Raw genomic sequence first — 20,045 nt, 5'->3', positions numbered from 1 at the left:
AATTAGTAGAAGGAAGGAAATAGTAAAGATCGGAGCAGAAATTTAAAAAATAGGGACATTAAATAAAACAGTAAAAATCAATGAAACTAAGAGCTGGTTCTCTGAAAAGATTAAAAAAAAATCAAATAATCTTTAGCTAGACTAACCAAGAAAAAAAGAGAAGACTCAAATAAATAAAATCATAAATGAAAGAAGAGAATTTACAACTAATATCAAAGAAATACAAAGGATCATAAGAGACTACTACAAACAATTATATACCAATAAATTGGACAACCTAGAAGAAATTGATCAATTCTTTAGAAACATAATCTAAGAAACAAATCATGAAGAAATAGAAAATCTGAATAGATGAATTACTACTAAGGAGACTGGAACTGTAATAAAAAATGTTCCAAGAACAAAAGCCCAGGCCAGATGGCTTCACTAGCAAATTCTATAAAAATTCAAAAAAGATTTAATAGCTACCCTTCTCAAAATCTTTCAAAAAATTGAAGAGGAGAGAAACATTCCAAACTCATTTTATAAAACTAGCATCACTCTGATATCAAAACCAGACAAGGACCCCACAAAAATAGAACATTATAGGCCAATATCCTTATATATACACATCACATCACATTAACATCACATACATTAACACATACATGACATTAACAGAATGAAGGATAAAAATTGTATCATCATCTCAACTGATGCAAAAAAAGCATTTGACAAAATTCAACATCCGTGTATGACAAAAAAATCTCAACAAAGTGGGAATAGAGGGAACGTACCTCAGCACAACAAAGGCCATATACCACAAACCCAGAGCTAACATTCTCAACTTTTCCTCTGAGATCAGGAACAAGACAAAGATGTCCACTCTCACCACTTTTATTCAACATAGTATTAGAAGTCCTAGCTACAGCAATTAGGCAAGCAAAAGAAATAAAAGGCATCCAAATCAGAAAGGAAGAAGTAAAACTGTCACTATTTACAGATGACATGATACTATATATAGAAAAACCTAAAGAGTCCACCAAAAAACTATTAGAACTAGTATATGAATTCAGTAAAGTTGCAGGATACAAAATCAATATACAGAAATCTGTGGCATTTTTATACACTATTAGCAAACTATCAGAAAGAGTTCATACTACTCCAAGCAATCTACAGATTTAATACAATACCTATCAAAATTCCAATGGCATATTTCACAGAACCAGAACAAATAATTCTAATATTTGTACAGAAACACAAAAGACCCTGAATAACCAAAACAATCTTGAGAAAGAAGAACAAAGCTGGAGGTATCAAGTTACATAATTTCAAACTATACTACAAAGCTATAGTAATCAAAATAGTATGTTACTGGCACAAAAACAGATACACAGATCAATGGAACAGAATTGCAAGCCTCGAAATAAACCACATAAATTGACACATATATATATACACATATATATGTATGATTAATTTACAACAAAGGAACAAAAACATACAATGGAGAAAGGACAGTCTTCAATAAATGGTTTTGGGAAACTGGACAACCACATGCAAAAGAATGAAACTAGACCACAACATACACAAAAAAATTAACTCAAAATGGATTAAAGCCTTGAATGTAAGTCTTGAAACCATAAAATTCCTAGGAAAAAACATGGGTGGTAATTTCATTGACATCAGTCTTAGCAATGTTTTTGAGAATCTGACTCCAAAGGCAAAGGAAACAAAAATAAAACTAAACAAATGGGACTACATCAAACTAAAAAGCTTCTTCACAGCAAAGGAAACCATCATCAAAGGAACCTACAGAACAGGAGAAGATATTTGCAAATCATATATCCAATAAGGGGTTAATATCCAAAATATATAAAGAACTCATATAACTCAACAACTAAAAAACAAACAACTCAATTAATAAATAGGCAGAGGATCTGAGTAGACATTTTCCAGAGAAGACATACAGATGGTGAGCAGGCACATGAAAGTATGTTCAGCATCACTAATAATTAGAGAAATGCAAATCCAAACCACATGGGATACTACCTCACACCTGTTAGAATGGCTATTATCAAAAAGCCAAGAAATAACAGATGAAAAAAAAAAAGAAATAACAAATGTTGGGGAGTAGGTAGAGAAAAGGGAACCCTTGTGTACTGTTAGAAATGTAAATTGGTGCAGCCACTATGGAAACAAAAAACTAAAACAGAACTACCATATGACCCAGCTATCCCACATCTGGGTATAACATCAAAAAACAGAAAAACATGAATCCAAAAGATACAATATATACACCTTTTTTTCCACTGCAGCATTATTCACTATAGTCAAGATATGGAAACAACCTAAGTATCCATCAGTGGATGAACAGATAAAGAAGATGTGGTATATATGTACAATGGAATATCAGTCAGCTATAGAAATTGGTGAAATCCTGCCATTTGTGACAATATGGATTGATCTTGAAGGTATTATGTTTAGTGAAATAAGTCAAATGGAGAAAGACGGTATCATATGATTTCTCTCATATGTGGAATCTAAAAAAACAAATGAACAAACAAAAAAACAAAAAAACTCATAGATACAGATAACAGGTTAGTGGTTATGAGGGGTGAAGGGTGAAGTGGACGAAGGGGGTCAACAGTATGGTGATGGATGGTAACTGGTCTTGTGGTGGTGATCACTCCGTAGTCTATACAGATGTTAAATTATAATGCCATACACCCGAAACAGATGTAATTTAACAAAACATTACATAAACCATTTGCCCTAACAGTTTACTCATGTGTTTGTCTTGTTAAACAATGGGAAAATTTTGCAACAGTAAAGATACCACACAATCCAGGTCACTTAACAGCTGTTAAATGCTGCCTGATGAGCACATTATCCAGAAAGAAAAGGACAAGGCATGTGGAGTACATTTGGCAACCAATTACTTTGATTCAGTACAGATGTTACATCCTCCTATGCCCTTCTTTGCGGCATCTCAATCTCACTGATGGGACACTCTGAGTTGTTTTCTATCCAAGGTTCACACTGAAGCTAGGCTGAGAAGTGGTGGTAAAGACCCACCATGACTCAATGGGAGGGGTTAATTCGAGCCAAGAATGAACAAGGATCAAGAGAAACCTATCATGAGGAGTGGCGGAGCATATGACTTCTCGTGCAAAAAGAGAACAGAGAGGACGCTGGAGATCTATTATATGCCTCAACAGAAACAACACAAACTCACTAAGTAAAACTCAAAGTGTCTGGAATCTGAATTACCCTAGACATGCAACAGTCGTCTCCATAAAAAAAAAAAAAAATTGTTCTAAGCAAACTATAACTGGTTTTAATTGTAAAGGATTATGAAGGAAATGTAATCTACAGAAAATGTGCATCCGGTCTGAAATCAAGCTCCAATTTCTTCACTTACTTGTTCTGTGTTTTAGTGTTTTGTCACACATGCTTCCCAAGTCACAATTTTACTACCTGTAAATGGAGCCCTTTTTTCAAGCCATGCCATGTCACAAAAAAGATCTCTGCCAACCTCATAAATTTGTTATGGAGATCAAATGTGAAGACATAAATAAAAGCTCCATACAAATATGTTTTCTTGTAATTATTAATCCTAATATTATAAATGCTTGGATATTTTTAGTGAATTTGATTCAATTTAATGAATTTGATTCATGCCTCTTAAAGGTTATGTTAAATAGGTAGATAGATGGATAGATAGATCAATGATAGGATATAGAGAGATGATAGATACAGATATGTTTACGAAAGCAACAAACTATGTTTACAGAATGCTATCAAAACATATTCTTGTAGAATCATAAGAATTTGAGCATAGAATAGAATCTTGTTTCACAGCACTGTCTTACAAATGAGCAAACTAAAGTTTAGGTGTCTTTAATGACCTGCCCATGATCGTGAGTAACAGACTAAGGCTAAAACCTAGATTTTCAGACACCCAGCCTATGTTCTTTCCACACCACTGGAATGCTAATGCTGTTAGTGATGACACTATCAGGGTTTTTCATTCAGACTGCCACAATTTGAAAGATAAATAAAACTAGCACGTTCTCAATACTGCCAAGAGACATCATGAAGCTTACCTCACTATGAAGCTGCATTAGGTAATGCAGAATTGGTGAATACAATGCATAATTTTCTCCACTCTCTTTCCTCTCTCACGGGCCAAAAAGCAGCTTCTTACTGTTGAAAATAATAGGCCAGACAGGCACTACCAATCCGTCAGAGTTGCCACATTACATAAGAATTATTTACACCTCTTAGACGTATTGGAAAGATACTGAAACGAGAAACAGGAAACTCCAATTCCTGAAACTCCCTAGCCATGTCACATCAGACAGGCAAGATATGGGTATTTCCTCATCTGCAAAATAAGGCATTTGGATTACATGACTCCTTCCCAGTTCCAATATACTCCACCTCCAGGACTAATGCCTAAGCCAGCTTAAGTTAAATGCAAGAAAAATAAGATCATGACTGCTGCAGATAAAACCGTATGCTAAGAGAAAAGAAAGTTATCTCCTTTGCGATTTATGACCTTTTCTTATTTTCAAATCAGATAATTTCCAGTATAATAGCTTATAGGGTTTAATCAAAACAGCATGGGCTGGAGCTTCCCAGGTGGCACAGTGGTTGAGAGTCCGCCTGCTGATGCAGGGGACACAGGTTCGTGCCCCGGTCCGGGAAGATCTCACATGCCGCGGAGCGGCTGGGCCCGTAAGCCATGGCCACTGAGCCTGAGCGTCGGGAGCCTGTGCTCCGCAACGGGAGAGGCCACAACAGTGAGATGTCCGTGTACCGCAAAGTACAAAAACAAACAACAACAAAAAAAACACAGCATGGACGGGCACAAAAAAAAGACACATACATCAATGGAACAGAATAGAGACCCCAGAAATAAACCTACCCAGCTACAGTCAATTAACCTAAGACAAAGAATATACAATGGAGAAAAGACAGTCTCTTCATTAAGTGGTGCTCGGAAACTGGACAGCTACATGTAAAACAATGAGATTAGAACATTTCCTCACACCATATTCAAAAATAAACTCAGATGGTTTAGAGACATAAATGTAAGATCGGAAACCATAAAACTACTGGAAGAGAACATAGGCACAACACCCTTTGACATAAATCATAGCAATATTTTTTTGGATCTGTCTCCTAAGGCAAAAGAAATAAATGCAAAAATAAACAAATGGGACCTAATTAAAATTAAGTTTTCACAGCAAAGGAAACCATTGACAAAGCAAAAAGACAACCTACAGAACAGGAGAATATATTTGCAAATGATATGACCAGCTACAGATTAATATCCAAAATATATAAACAGCTCATACAACTCAACATCAAAAAAACAAACAACCCAATCAAAAAAAAAAATGGGCAGAAGACCTGAATAGACATTTTTCCAAGAAGATATACAGATGGATAACAGGTACGTGAAAAGATGCTCATCATCTCTATTATTAGATAAATGCAAACCAAAACAACAATTAGATATAACCTCACGAAGATGGCAGAGGATTAAGACATGGACATCACGTTCCTCCCCACAAATTCATCAAAAATATATCTACATGTGGAACAACACCTACAGAACACCTACTGAACGCTGGCAGAAGACTTCAGATTTCCCAAAAGGCAAGAAACTCCCCACGTACCTGGGTAGGGCAAAATAAAAAGAAAAAACAGAGACAAAAGAATAGGGACGGTTTTCCCAGCACCACTTATTGAAGAGGCTGTCCTTTCTCCACTGTACATTCCTGCTTCCTTTATCAAAGATAAGGTGACCATATGTGTGTGGGTTTATCTCTGGGATTTCTATCCTGTTCCATTGATCTATATTTCTGTTTTCGTGCCAGAACCATACTCTTGATTACTGTAGCTTTGTAGCATAGTCTGAAGTCAGGGAGCCTGATTCCTCCAGCTCTGTTTTTCGTTCTCAAGATTGCTTTGGCTATTTGGGGTCTTTTGTGTTTCCATACAAATTGTAAAATTTTTTGTTCTAGTTCTGTGAAAAATGCCAGTGGTAGTTTGATAGGGATTGCACTGAATCTGTAGATTGCTTTGGGTAGTAGAGTCATTTTCACAATGTTGATTCTTCCAATCCAAGAACATGGTATATCGCTCCATCTATTTGTATCATCTTTAATTTCTTTCATCAGTGTCTTATAATTTTCTGCATACAGGCCTTTTGTCTCCTTAGGTAGGTTTATTCCTAGATATTTTATTCTTTTTGTTGCAATGGTAAGGACAGCCTCTTCAATAAGTGGTGCTGGGAAAACTGGATACGTACATGTAAAAGTATGAGATTAGATCACTCCCTAACATCATACACAAAAATAAGCTAAAAATGGATTAAACACCTAAATGTAAGGCCAGAAACTATCAAACTCTTAGAGGAAAACATAGGCAGAGCACTCTATGACATAAATCACAGCAAGATCCTTTTGGACCCACCTCCTAGAGAAATGGAAATAAAAACAAAAATAAACAAATGGGACCTAATGAAACTTAAAAGCTTTTGCACAGGAAAGGAAACAATAAATAAGACCAAAAGACAACCCTCAGAATGGGAGAAAATATTTGCAAATGAAGCAACTGACAAAAGATTAATTTCCAAAATTTACAAGCAGCTCATTCAGCTCAATAACAAAAAAACAAACAACCCAATCCAAAAATGGGCAGAAGACCTAAACAGACATTTCTCCAAAGAAGATATACAGACTGCCAACAAACACATGAAAGAATGCTCAACATCATTAATCATTAGAGAAATGCAAATCAAAACTACAATGAGATATCATCTCACACCAGTCACAATGGCCAGCATCAAAAATTCTACAAACAATAAATGCTGGAGAGAGTGTGAAGAAAACGGAACACTCTTGCACTGCTGGTGGGAATGTGAATTGGTACAGCCACTATGGAGAACAGTATGGAGGTTCCTTAAAAAACTACAAACAGAACTACCATATGACCCAGCAATCCCACTACTGGGCATATACCCTGAGAAAACCATAATTCAAAAAGAGTCATGTACCAAAATGTTCATTGCAGCTCTATTTACAATAGCCTGGAGATGGAAACCACCTAAGTGCCCATCATCGGATGAATGGATAAAGAAGATGTGGCACATATATACAATGGAATATTACTCAGCCATAAAAAGAAACGAAATTGAGCTATTTGTAATGAGGTGGATAGACCTAAAGTCTGTCATACAGAGTGAAGTAAGTCAGAAAGAGAAAGACAAATACCGTATGCTAACACATATATATGGAATTTAAGGGAAAAAAATGTCATGAAGAACCTAGGGGTAAGATAGGAATAAAGACACAGACCTGCTAGAGAACGGACTTGAGGATATGGGGAGGGGGAAGGGTGAGCTGTGACAAAACGAGAGAGAGGTATGGACATATATACACTACCAAACGTAAGGTAGATAGCTAGTGGGAAGCAGCCGCATAGCACAGGGAGATCAGCTCGGTGCTTTGTGACTGCCTGGAGGGGTGGGATAGGGAGGGTGGGAGGGAGGGAGACGCAAGAGGGAAGAGATATGGGAACATATGTATATGTATAACTGATTCACTTTGTTATAAAGCAGAAACTAACACACCATTGTAAAGCAATTATACCCCAATAAAGATGTTAAAAAATTTTAAAAAAAAGAATAGGGACGGGACCTGCACCAGTGGGAAGGAGCTGTGAAGGAGGAAAAGTTTGCAAACACTAGGAAGCCCCTTCGCGGGCGGAGACTGCGGGTGGCAGAGCGGGGAGCTTCGGAGCCACGGAGGAAAGCACAGCAACAGGAGTGCAGAGGGCAAAGCGCAGAGAATCCCGCAGAGGATCAGTGCTGACCAGCACTCACCAGCCCGAGAGGCTTGTCTGCTCACCTGCCGGGGCGGGCGGGGGCTGGGAGCTGAGGCTTGGGCCTCGGAGGGCAGATCCCAGGGAGAGGACTGGGGTTGGCTGCGCGAACACAGCCTGAAGGGGACCAGTGCGTCACAGCTGCCTGGGAGGGAGGCCGGAAAAAGGTCTGAAACTGCTTAAGAGTCAAGAGACCATGGCTTTGGGGTGCGCAAGGACAGGAGATTCAGAACACCACCTAAACGAGGTTCAGAGACTAGTGCAAGCTGCGGCTATCAGCGTGGAACCCAGAGACAGGCATTAAATGCTAAGGCTGCTACCGCAGCCACCAAGAAGCCTGTGTACGAGCACAGGTCACTATCCACACCTCCCCTTCCGGGAACCTGTGCAGCCCACCACTGCCATGGTCCCGTGATCCAGGGACAACTTTCTCAGGACAACACACAGCACGCCCCAGGCTGTTGCGATGTCACGCTAGCTTCTGCCACCGCAGGTTCGCCCTGCATTCCGTACCCCTCCATCCTCCCCGCATGAGTGAGCCAGAGCCCCCTAATCAGCTGCTCCTTTAACCCCCTCCTGTCTGGGCGAAGAACAAACACCAGAGGGCAACCTACATGCAGAGGCGGGGACAAACCAAAGCTGAACCCAGGAGCTGTGCAAACAAAGCAGAGAAAGGGAGATTTCTCCGTGCAGCCTCAGGAGCAGTGGATTAAATCCCCAAAGTCAACTTGATGTACCTGCATCTGTGGAATACTTGAAGAGACAATGAATCATCCCAAAATGGAGGCAGTGGACTTCGGGAGCAACTGAGATTTGGGGTTTGCTGTATGCGACTGACCATTTTCAGATTTTTATGTCTATCTTAGTTTAGTTATAAGCGCTTGTTATCATTGGTGGATTTGTTTATTGGTTTGGTTGCTCTTTTTTTTCTTAATTACTTTTTAAATTTTTTAATTTTAATATATATTTTTTTATTTTAATATCTTTCTTTTCTTTTCTTTTCTATCCTTTTTTTCTCTCTTTTCTTCTTAGCCGTGTGGCTGACAGGGTCTTGTTGCTCCGACCGGGTGTCAGGCCTGAACTTCTGAGGTGGGAGAGCCAAGTTCAGCACGCTGGAACACCAGAGACCTCCCAGCCCCACACAATATCAATCGGCAAGAGGTGTCCTAGAGATCTCCGCCTCAATGCTAAGACCCAAACACACTAAATGATGAGCAAGCTAAGGTTCTGGACAACCCATGCCAAACAACTACCAGTACAGGAACACAACCCCACCCATTAGCAGAGAAGATGCCTAAAAATCATAATAAGGTCACAGACACCCCAAAACACACCACCAGAGGCAGTCCTTCCCACCAGAAAGAAAAGATCCAGACACACCCACCAGAACACAGGCACCAGTCCCCTCCACCAGAAAGCCTACACAACCCACTGAACCAACCTTAGCCACTGGGGACAGACACCAAAAACAATTGGAACTACAAACCTGCAGCCTACAAAAAGGACACCCCAAACACAGTACGTTAGGCAAAATGGGAAGACAGAGAAATACACAGCAGAAAAGGAGCAAGGCCAAAACCCACCAGACCAAACAAATGAAGAGGAAAGAGGCAGTCTACCTGAAAAAGAATTCAGAGTAATGATAGTAAAGATGATCCAAAATCTTGGAAATACAATGAGGAAAATACAAGAAACATTTAACAAGGACCTAGAAGAACTAAAGAGCAAACAAACAATGATGAACAACACAATAAATGAATTAAAAAGCCTCTAGAAGGAATCAGTAGGAGAATAACTGAGGCAGAAGAATGAATAAGTGACCTGGAAGATAAAATAGTGGAAATAACTACTGCAGAGCAGAATAAAGAAAAAAGAATGAAAAGACTTGAGGACAGTCTCAGAGACCTCTGGTACAACATTAAATGCACCAACATTCGAATTATAGGGGTCCCAGAAGAAGAAGAGAAAAAGAAAGGGACTGAGAAAATATTTGAAGAGATTATAGTTGAAAACTTCCCTTATATGGGAAAGGAAATAGTTAATCAAGTCCAGGAAACGCAGAGAGTCCCATACAGGATAAATCCAAGGAGAAACACGCCAAGACACACATTAATCAAACTATCAAAAATTAAATACAAAGAAAAAAATTAAAAGCAGCAAGGGAAAAGCAACAAATAACATATAAGGGAATCCCCATAAGGTTAACAGCTGATCGTTCAGCAGAAACTCTACAAGCCAGAAGGGAGTGGCAGGACATATTTAAAGAGAAGAAAGGGAAAAACCTACAACCAAGATTACTCTACCCGGCGAGAATCTCATTCAGACTTGACGGAGAAATTAAAACCTTTACACACAAGCAAAAGCTAAGAGAATTCAGAACCACCAAACCAGCTCTACAAAAAAAGCTAAAGGAACTTTCTAGGCACGAAACACAAGAGAAGGAAAAGACCTACAGTAACAAACCAAAAACAATTAAGAAAATAGTAATAGGAACATATATATCGATAATTACCTTAAATGTAAATGGATTAAATGCTCCAACCAAAAGACATAGACTGGCTGATGGATACAAAAACAAGACCTGTATATATGCTGTCTACAAGAAACCTACCTCAGCGCTAAGGACACATACAGACTGATAGTGAGGGGATGGAAAAAGATATTCCACGCAAATGGAAATCAAAAGAAAGCTGGAGTAGCAATTCTGTCAGATAAAATACACTTTAAAATAAAGACTATTACAATAGACAAAGAAGGACACTACAGGGCTTCCCTGGTGACACAGTGGTTGAGAGTCCACCTGCCGATGCAGGGGACACAGGTTCATGCCCCGGTCCTGGAGGAACCCACATGACGCGGAGCGGCTGCGCCCGTGAGCCATGGCCACTAAGCCTGTGCGTCCGGAGCCTGTGCTCCACAATGGGAGAGGCCACAACAGTGAGAGGCCCGCGTACCACAAAAAAAAAAAAAAGAAGGACACTACATAATGGTCAAGGGATCAATCCAAGAAGAAGATAAAACAATTGTAAATAGTTATGTACCCAACATAGGAGGACCTCATATAAGGCAATTGCTAAGAGCCATAAAAGGGGAAATCGACAGTAACACAACAATAGTAGGGAACTTTAACACCCCACTTTCACCAATGGACAGATCATCCAAAATGAAAATAAATAAATAAACACAAGCTTGAAATGATACATTAAACAAGATGGACTTAATTGATATTTATAAGACATTCCATCCAAAAACAACAGAATACACTTTCTTCTTAAGAGCTCATGGAACATTCTCCAGGATAGATCATATCTTGCATAATAAATCAAGCCTTGGTAAATTTAAGAAAATTGAAATCACATCAAGTATCTTTTCCAACCACAGTGCTATGAGACTAGATATTAATTACAGGAAAAAAACGGTAAAAAATACAAACACATGGAGGCTAAACAATACACTACTAAATAACCAAGAGAGCACTGAAGAAATCAAAAAATACCTAGAAACAAATGACAATGAAAACACGATGACCCAAAACCTATAGGATGCAGCAAAAGCAGTTCTAAGAGGGAAGTTTATACCAATACAATCCGACCTCAAGAACAAGAAAAATCTCAAATAAACAACCTAACCTTACACCTGAAGCAATTAGAGAAAGAAAGAAGAACAAAAAACCCTCCAAAGTTAGCAGAAGGAAAGAAATCATAAAGATCAGATCAGAAATAAATGAAAAAGAAATGAAGGAAACAATAAGAATAATCAATAAAACCAAAGGCTGGTTCTTTGAGAAGATAAAAAAAATTAATAAACCATTAGCCAGACTTATCAAGAAAAAAGGGAAAAGACTCAAATCAACAGATTAGAAATGAAAAAGAAGTAACAGCTGACACTGCAGAAATACAAAGCATCATAAGAGACTACTACAAGCAACTCTATGCCAATAAAATGGACAACCTGGAAGAAATAGACAAATTATTAGAAAGGTATAACCTTCCAAGACTGAACCAGGAAAAAATAGAAATTATGAACAGACCAATCACAAATAATGAAATTGAAACTGTGATTTAAAATATTCCAAAAAACAAAAGTCCAGGACCAGATGGCTTCACAGGCGAATTCTATCAAACATTAAGAGAAGAGCTAACACCCATCCTTCTCAAACTCTTCCAAAAAATAGCAGAGGAAGGAATACTCCCAAACTCATTCTACGAGGCCACCATCACCCTGATACCAAAACCAGACAAAGATATCACACAAAAAGAAAACTACAGGCCAATATCACTGATGAACATAGATGCAAAAATCCTCAACAAAATACTAGCAAACAGAATCTAACAGCACATTAAAAGGATCATACACCATGATCAAGTGGGGTTTATTCCAGGAATGCAAGGATTCTTCAATATATGCAAATCAATCAATGTGATACACCACATTAACAAATTGAAGGAGAAAAACCATATGATCATCTCAAGAGTTGCAGAAAAATTTTTTGACAAAATACAACACCAATTTATGATAAAAACCCTCCAGAAAGTAGGCACAGAGGGAATTTACCTCAACATAATAAAGGCCATATATGACAAACCCACAGCCAACATCATTCTCAATGGTGAAAAACTGAAACCATTTCCACTAAGATCAGGAACAAGACAAGGTTGCCCACTCTTACCACTATTATTCAACACAGTTTTGTAAGTTTTAGCCACAGCCATCAGAGAATAAAAAGAAATAAAAGGAATCCAAATTGGAAAAGAAGAAGTAGAGCTGTCACTGTTTGCAGACAACATGATACTATACATAGCAAATCCTAAAGATGCTACCAGAAATCTACGACAGCTAATCAATGAATTTGGTAAAGTAGCAGGATACAAAATTAATTCACAGAAGTTTCTGGCATTCCTATACACTAATGATGAAAAATCTGAAAGTGAAATTAAGGAAACACTCCCATTTACCACTGCAACAAAAAGAATAAAAAACCTAGGAATAAACCTACCTACGGAGACAAAAGACCTGTATGCAGAAAACTATACGACACTGATGAAAGAATTAAAGATGATACAAATAGATGGAGAGATATACCATGTTGTTGGATTGGAAGAATCAACCTTGTAAAAATGACTATACTACCCAAAGCAATCTACAGATTCAATGCAATCCCTATAAAAATATCACTAGCATTTTTCACAGAACTAGAACAAAATATTTCACAATTTATATGGAAACACAAAAGACACCGAATCGCCAAAGCAATCTTGAGATAGAAAAACGGAGCTGGAAGAATCAGGCTCTCTGACTTCAGACTATACTACAAAGCTACAATAATCAAGACGCTATGGTACTGGCACAAAAACAGAAATATAGATCAATGGAACAGGATAGAAAGCCCAGAGATAAACCCACACACATATGGTCACCTTATCTCTGATAAAGGAGGCAAGAATATACAATGGAGAAAAGACAGCCTCTTCAATAAGTGGTGCTGGGAAAACTTGGACAGCTACATGTAAAAGAATGAAATTAGAACACTCCCTAACCCCATACACAAAAATAACTCAAAATGGATTAAAGGCCTAAATGTAAGGCCAGGCACTATAAAACTCTTAGAGGAAAACATAGGCAGAACACTCTATGACATAAATCAAAGCAAGATCCTTTTTGACCCACCTCCTAGAGAAATGTAAATGAAAACAAAAATAAATGGGACCTAATGAATCTTAAAAGCTTTTGCACAGGAAAAGAAACCATAAATAGAGCGAACAGACAACCCTCAAAATGGGAGAAAATATTTGCAAACAAAGCAATTGACAAAGGATTAATCTCCAAAATATATAAGCAGCTCATGTAGCTCAATATCAAAACAACAAACAACCCAATCCAAAAAATGGGCAGAAGACCTAAATAGACACTTCTCCAAAGACGATATACAGACTGCCAACAAACACATGAAAGGATGTTCAACATCACTAATCATTAGAGAAATATAAATCAAAACTACAATGAGATATCATCTCACACCAGTCAGAATGGCCATACTCAAAAAATCTACAAACAATAAATGCTGGAGAGGATGTGCAGAAAATGGAACCCTCTTGCACTGCTGGTGGGACTGTAAATTGATACAGCCACTATGTAGAACAGTATGGAGGTTCCTTAAAGAAGTAAAAATAGAACTTCCATATGACCCAACAATCCCACTACTGGGCATATACCCTGAGAAAACCATAATTCAAAAAGATTCATCTACCAGAATGTTCATTGCAGCTCTATTTACAATAGCCTGGAGATGGAAACCACCTAAGTGCCCATCATCGGATGAATGGATAAAGAAGATGTGGCACATATATACAATGGAATATTACTCAGCCATAAAAAGAAACGAAATTGAGTTATTTGTAGTGAGGTGGATGGACCTAGAGTCTGTCATACAGAGTGTAGTAAGTCAGAAAGAGAAAAACAAATACTGTAGGCTAACACATATATATGGAATCTTTAAAAAAACCTGAAGAACCTAGGGGCAGGACAGGAATTAAGACACACATGTAGAGAATGGACTTGAGGACATGGGGAGGGGGACTGGTAAGCTGGGACCAAGTGAGAGAGTGGCATGGACATATATACACTACCAAACGTAAAACAGATAGCTAGTGGGAAGCAACCGCATAGCACAGGGAGATCAGCTCTGTGCTTTTTGTCCACCTAGAAGGGTGGGATAGGGAGGGTGGGAAGGAGACGCAAGAGGGAGGGGATATGGGGATATATGTATACGTATAGCTGATTCACTTTGTTATAAAGCAGAAACTAACACAACATTTTAAAGCAATTATACTCCAATAAAGATGTTTAAAAAAAAAGATATCACCTCACACCTATCAGAATGACTATCATCAAAAAGTCTACAAATAACAAATGTTGGAGAGGATGTGGAGAAGAGGGAACCCTTGTACTCTTTTGGTGGGAATGTAAATTGGTGTAGCCACTATGGAAAATAAGTATGGAGGAATCTAAAAAAAACCCAAAAAACCTAAAAATAGAGCTGCTGTATGACCCAGAAATTCCACTCCTGGGTATATATCTAAAAAAACCAAAAACACTAATTTGAAAAGATACAGCACCCCAGTGTTCATAGCAGCATTATTTTAAATAGTCAAGACATGGAAGCAACCTAAGTGTCCATCAAGAGATGAATGAATAAAGTAGATGTGGTATATATATATGCAATTGGATACTACTCAGCCATATAATACAATGAAATTGAGTAATTTGCAACAACTTGGATTGTCCTGGAGGGTATCATGCTTAGAGAAATAATTCAGACAGGGAAAGACAAATACTCTATACTATCACTTACATGTAGAATCTAAAAAATAAAGCAAATGAATGTATGTAACAAAACAGAAACAGACTCACAGATATAGAGAACAATCTAGTGGGTACCAGTGAGGAGAGGGAAGCGGGGAGGGGCAAGATAGGGGTAGGAGTTTAAGAGGTACAAACTACTGTATACAAAACAGATAAGCAACAAAGATATATTGTGCAGCACAGGGAGATATAGCCAATATTTATTAATAACTTTAAATGGAGTATAATCTATAAAAAGATTGAATCACTATATTGTACACCTGCAACTAATGTAATATTGTAAATCTACCACACTTTAGTAGAAAGGATAACTAATAGGGTTTACGTTAGCTAGGGTTGGCCAAACATCTGTAACAAATAACCCCCAAAACACAACAGCTCAAACACATGAAAGTTTAATTCTCTCTCACAGAACAGCCCAGGCAGCGCATGTCTGTCTTCCACATGGTCATTCAGGGACCCAGGCTAATAGAGGCTACTCATCAAATTTCAAGGTAAATCCGGTCATTGCCTTTCCAGCCCACAGAAGAGAAAGAACGTGTGTAGAAAGCACATTCACCAGCTTAAAGGCTTGACCCCAAATTGCTTACATATGAGCTGGAGAGATAAATCCTTTGAGTCCCTACTTATAAATCCCTTCCACCTATGAACTCCACAGAGACCTGGCAGTCAGAAATTTACTCAGTTTGATCCAAGGAAACAGGCTTCCTGCTTTTGATTTATTATAGCCATCCATAGGAAGCAGTTCTCTTTGAATCATAAATGGAATGTATAGCTCTAAAGAGATGCCTTTCCCTGGCAGTTGAGGCAGAGCAGTGAGCAATCTGACTGGCTAAGACTGAGTGATACTCAGTAGAACTATGTTCATCTGTTACACTTGGCAAGGTTGTTAATGCACAGTGATGTTGTTTGTTATGTCTCTTCTTTAGCTCATAAGTTTAAAGAAAAAGGAAGACATGGGATAAAACAGAATTACCACCACCCCATTCCAGCAGGTCCCTCTTCACTGAGCTCTTCTACTTCTAAAACACAGCAGATGGAATGTTAAATCTAAACTAGAAAGCCTCTTGCATTCCTCACTGTCAAAACAAACCATGTGCCTCCTGCTTCTCAACTATAATCCATCAAAAGCAATGAGAGTATTTCAGACACCAGAACATGCACATCAAAGCCTATTTTAGGCAGACTTTTTTTTAAGCTTAGGCGTTGGAAGGTGAATGGGTGAACTCAAGTAAGAAATAAGTGTCCTGACGCAATGAGAATTTATTGGCATTTTAATTACAACTTCAGTATGGCAAATATCAAGACCAGCAAATGTCAATATTTCTCAACTGTGATCTGTGCTAAACATTAATATATATTAAGATTGTAACAGTCTTTATTAATTGTTTAGCACAATGTTGTCCAATACTAATATAACGTAAGTCAGTAATGTAAGCCACATGTGTAGTTTAAAATTTTCTGAGTCACATTTAAAAAAGGAAAAAGAAACAAGTGATTAATTTCAACAATATATTTTATTCAACCCAATCTATCCAAAATATTATTATTTTAACATGTAGCCAATATAAAAAATTATTAAGAAGATATTTTAGGTTTTACTTGTCATACTTTAAAATCTGGTGTATATTTTACATTCACAGTGCATCTTTGCACTAATTTGGACAAGCTATGGTTCAAATGTAGTTACCATATTGGTCAATACAGGTTTAGAATCTCTTAGAGTTTTTTTTTCAGGATTTGGGGCTTATATAAAAATTAGAATGATAAGAAAGTGTGCTGAGTATTATAAAGCATTATAAGTATTATAAACTGGACATATCTTAACCCCTAAGCCTTCCCCCAGACCCACAGTGATTTAAAATGCATGCAAACCAGAATTTACATAAATATGTTGAATAGTTATGTAACTATTTTGACTAGTATCCATGGCCAAGCATACCACAGGTCCGAAACCCCTAGCCCATACTTGCAGCCCAAATCTTGGTTCTTGTTAATAGGCTGTAAATGGAGCATCTAATTCCTCAATCCTGTCGAATGCTTTGTTATACAAGTTGTACCCAGGAGAGAAAATAGGACTGGGTCTTAGCCAGATGTGACTGAGTTTTGAGAAATCCCAAAAGGTGTCCAGTTGATGAGCTGGCCCAAAAGGCACTCATATTTTGAAAAAGAGAAAATTGGACAGCCACCTTCCAGAAACTGGAGAGCATCCCAGGATGCTCTCCAGGGGACCAACTCCATCATAGAAATGTACAAGTTGGGTCAAACAAAACAAAGTGATAGGGACAAGAGGAAGCTGGCACAGGAATGGCCGTCTAAAGGGCTTCACGTTGAAAATCCGTTTCACACTGTAAATTCCTGCGTCTTATAAGGCCTGAGGGTTGAACCTCCTATTTATGATCCCTGATAGCCCATTACCACCTAGAAGAAAAGTTCCCACAGTATACAAAAGCAGAGAACATCGGCCAAGAATTAAGAGGAAATAAAAAAAAAAAAAACTGCATAAGAACCGATTTCTGCTTTAGCACTTCATTTTTGAACCATCTGAGAAACGAATCAGCCCTCCTTAAGATACCTCATGGGTAAATAGTAGTAAATGGATTTGACAATGGTTGGATTGTGTTACTGACTAAACAAATTCAAAGATGATATTTTTAAGAGAGCTTACTTCGCACAGTATTCTCACCTAAATTGAACAGTGTCAATAAATGCAAGTTGAAAACGAGTACTTTGCCCAGAAGACTTACAAACGACCCTATTCCACGTGAGTCCTGAGCTGCCTCTTCAGCAGCTTATAATTTTGGTAACACAAACAAAATGTTCTCCTGAAGAAATGACTTCAGATAAGGATTCAAAAATGTCATGCAGGATTTCCCTGGGGGTGCAGTGGATAAGAATGTGCCTGCCAATGCAGGGGACACGGGTTCAGGCCCTGGTCCGGGAATATTCCACCTAAGCCCATGCACAACAACTACTGAGCCCGCACTCTAGAGCCCGCGAGCCACAACTACTGAGCCCTCGCACCACAACTACTGAAGCCCACACACCTAGAGCCTGTGCTCCACCACAAGAGAAGCCACGGCAATGAGAAGCCCGCACACCTCAACAAAGAGTAACCCCCGCTCACCGCAACTAGAGAAAGCCTGTACACAGCAGTGAAGACCCAATGCAGCCAAAAATAAATAAATTTATTTTTTTTAATGTTATGCAAAGAGTACAATGGGTCTACAGCCAAGAATCATGCTTAGTCAACCCATCACTTCCTTGAAAACAGTATCATTGATATGATGAGCATCATTGGAGAAACTCACAGGAAGTATCTTGAGTACTTGTAAAGATATATGCCCCTGTAGCCAGAAAGCATTAACAATATTCTTCCTGTGAAACTAACTTGGAAACAAGGTAAGGCAAGCCAGATATGTTGCTGAGTCATGAATATAGACAAATAAGCAAAAAAGTTCTCCAAAAATTTATACGTGAAAATCATACCAGAGATCCTCACCCAATACCTGAAAGGTATCTAATCTGATGGCCCTGAAATCCATAATTTTTCTAAAACTATGTGACCTCTCCATGACTCAATTTTGCCATCTATAACGAGAATAATAATACCTACTTTGTAGATTTCTTGTGAAGATCCCAATAATTAGGGTAAAGTGCTTAGAAGAAGGCCTGGTACAGAGAAAGCATTCGATAAATACCAGCTATCATATTTATAATTAAATACAGAACAATAGGGAGACTAGACAAAGTAGAGCAGTCAGAGGTTACACAAATATATGGGCTAGAACCTATGGCTATAGACTCTTTGTAGGTCCTAAATGTTCACACTCTACTTGCGGACAAGTTTTTGTGTTTTTTTTTGAAATATAGTTGATTTACAATGTTGTGTTAGTTTTAGGTGTACAGCAAAGTGATTCAGTTACATATACACATATATATATAAATATATTCTTTTTCAAATTCTTTCCCACTATACATTATTACAAGACATTGGGAATAGTCCCCTGTGTCATAGAGTTGATCCTTGTTGGTTATCTATTTTATATATAGTAGTGTGTATCTGTTGATCCCAAACTCCTAATTTATCCCTCCCCCCACTTTCCCTTTGGTAACCATAAGTTTGTTTTCTATGTCTGTGAGTCTGTTTCTGTTTTGTAAATAAGCTCATTTGTATCATTTGTTTTAGATTCCACATATAAGTGATATCATATGATATTTGTCTTTCTCTGACTTACTTCACTTACTATGATAATCTCTAGGTCCATCCATGTTGCTGCAAATGGCATTATTTCGTTCTTTTTCATGGCTGAGTAGTATTCCATTGAATATATGTACCACATCTTCTTTATCTATTCATCTATTGATGGACTTTTAGATTGTTTCCATGTCTTGGATTGTAAATAGACAACACAAGTTTTGATTTTTGATAATAGGCCCTCAATCCAGCAATTAACTCTTCTATCTTATAAACTACTTTGGTTTTACAAAGCTGATCTCAGGACACAAAATATGACTGTGCATTTGACAGGTATGATTGGGTACAGGGAAACCCCAAACAGGTACCCAATTAGTGAAGAGGCCAAAAGGAAGCATGGTCTTTAAAAAAGAAAATAGATAAGGATTCTACTTCTGAAAACTGGAGAATACTATTTTGATGCAGGTAGACTGCAGTTCGACAACCAACCAACAAAACAAAAACAAACAGAAAAAAGAAACTGCCCACCATTGAGGCAAACTGATGTCACAGAGAGAGATTCTCTTATTTCATTTGCTTAAGAGAACAGAGGAAACACTCCAGCTTC

This window comes from Aethalodelphis obliquidens, unplaced genomic scaffold (genome assembly GCF_003676395.1).
Source record: "Aethalodelphis obliquidens isolate GAN/ISIS:26980383/991018 unplaced genomic scaffold, ASM367639v1 scaffold56, whole genome shotgun sequence".
Taxonomy (NCBI): Eukaryota; Metazoa; Chordata; class Mammalia; order Artiodactyla; family Delphinidae; genus Aethalodelphis; species Aethalodelphis obliquidens.
This window is presented reverse-complemented; position numbering follows the sequence as displayed.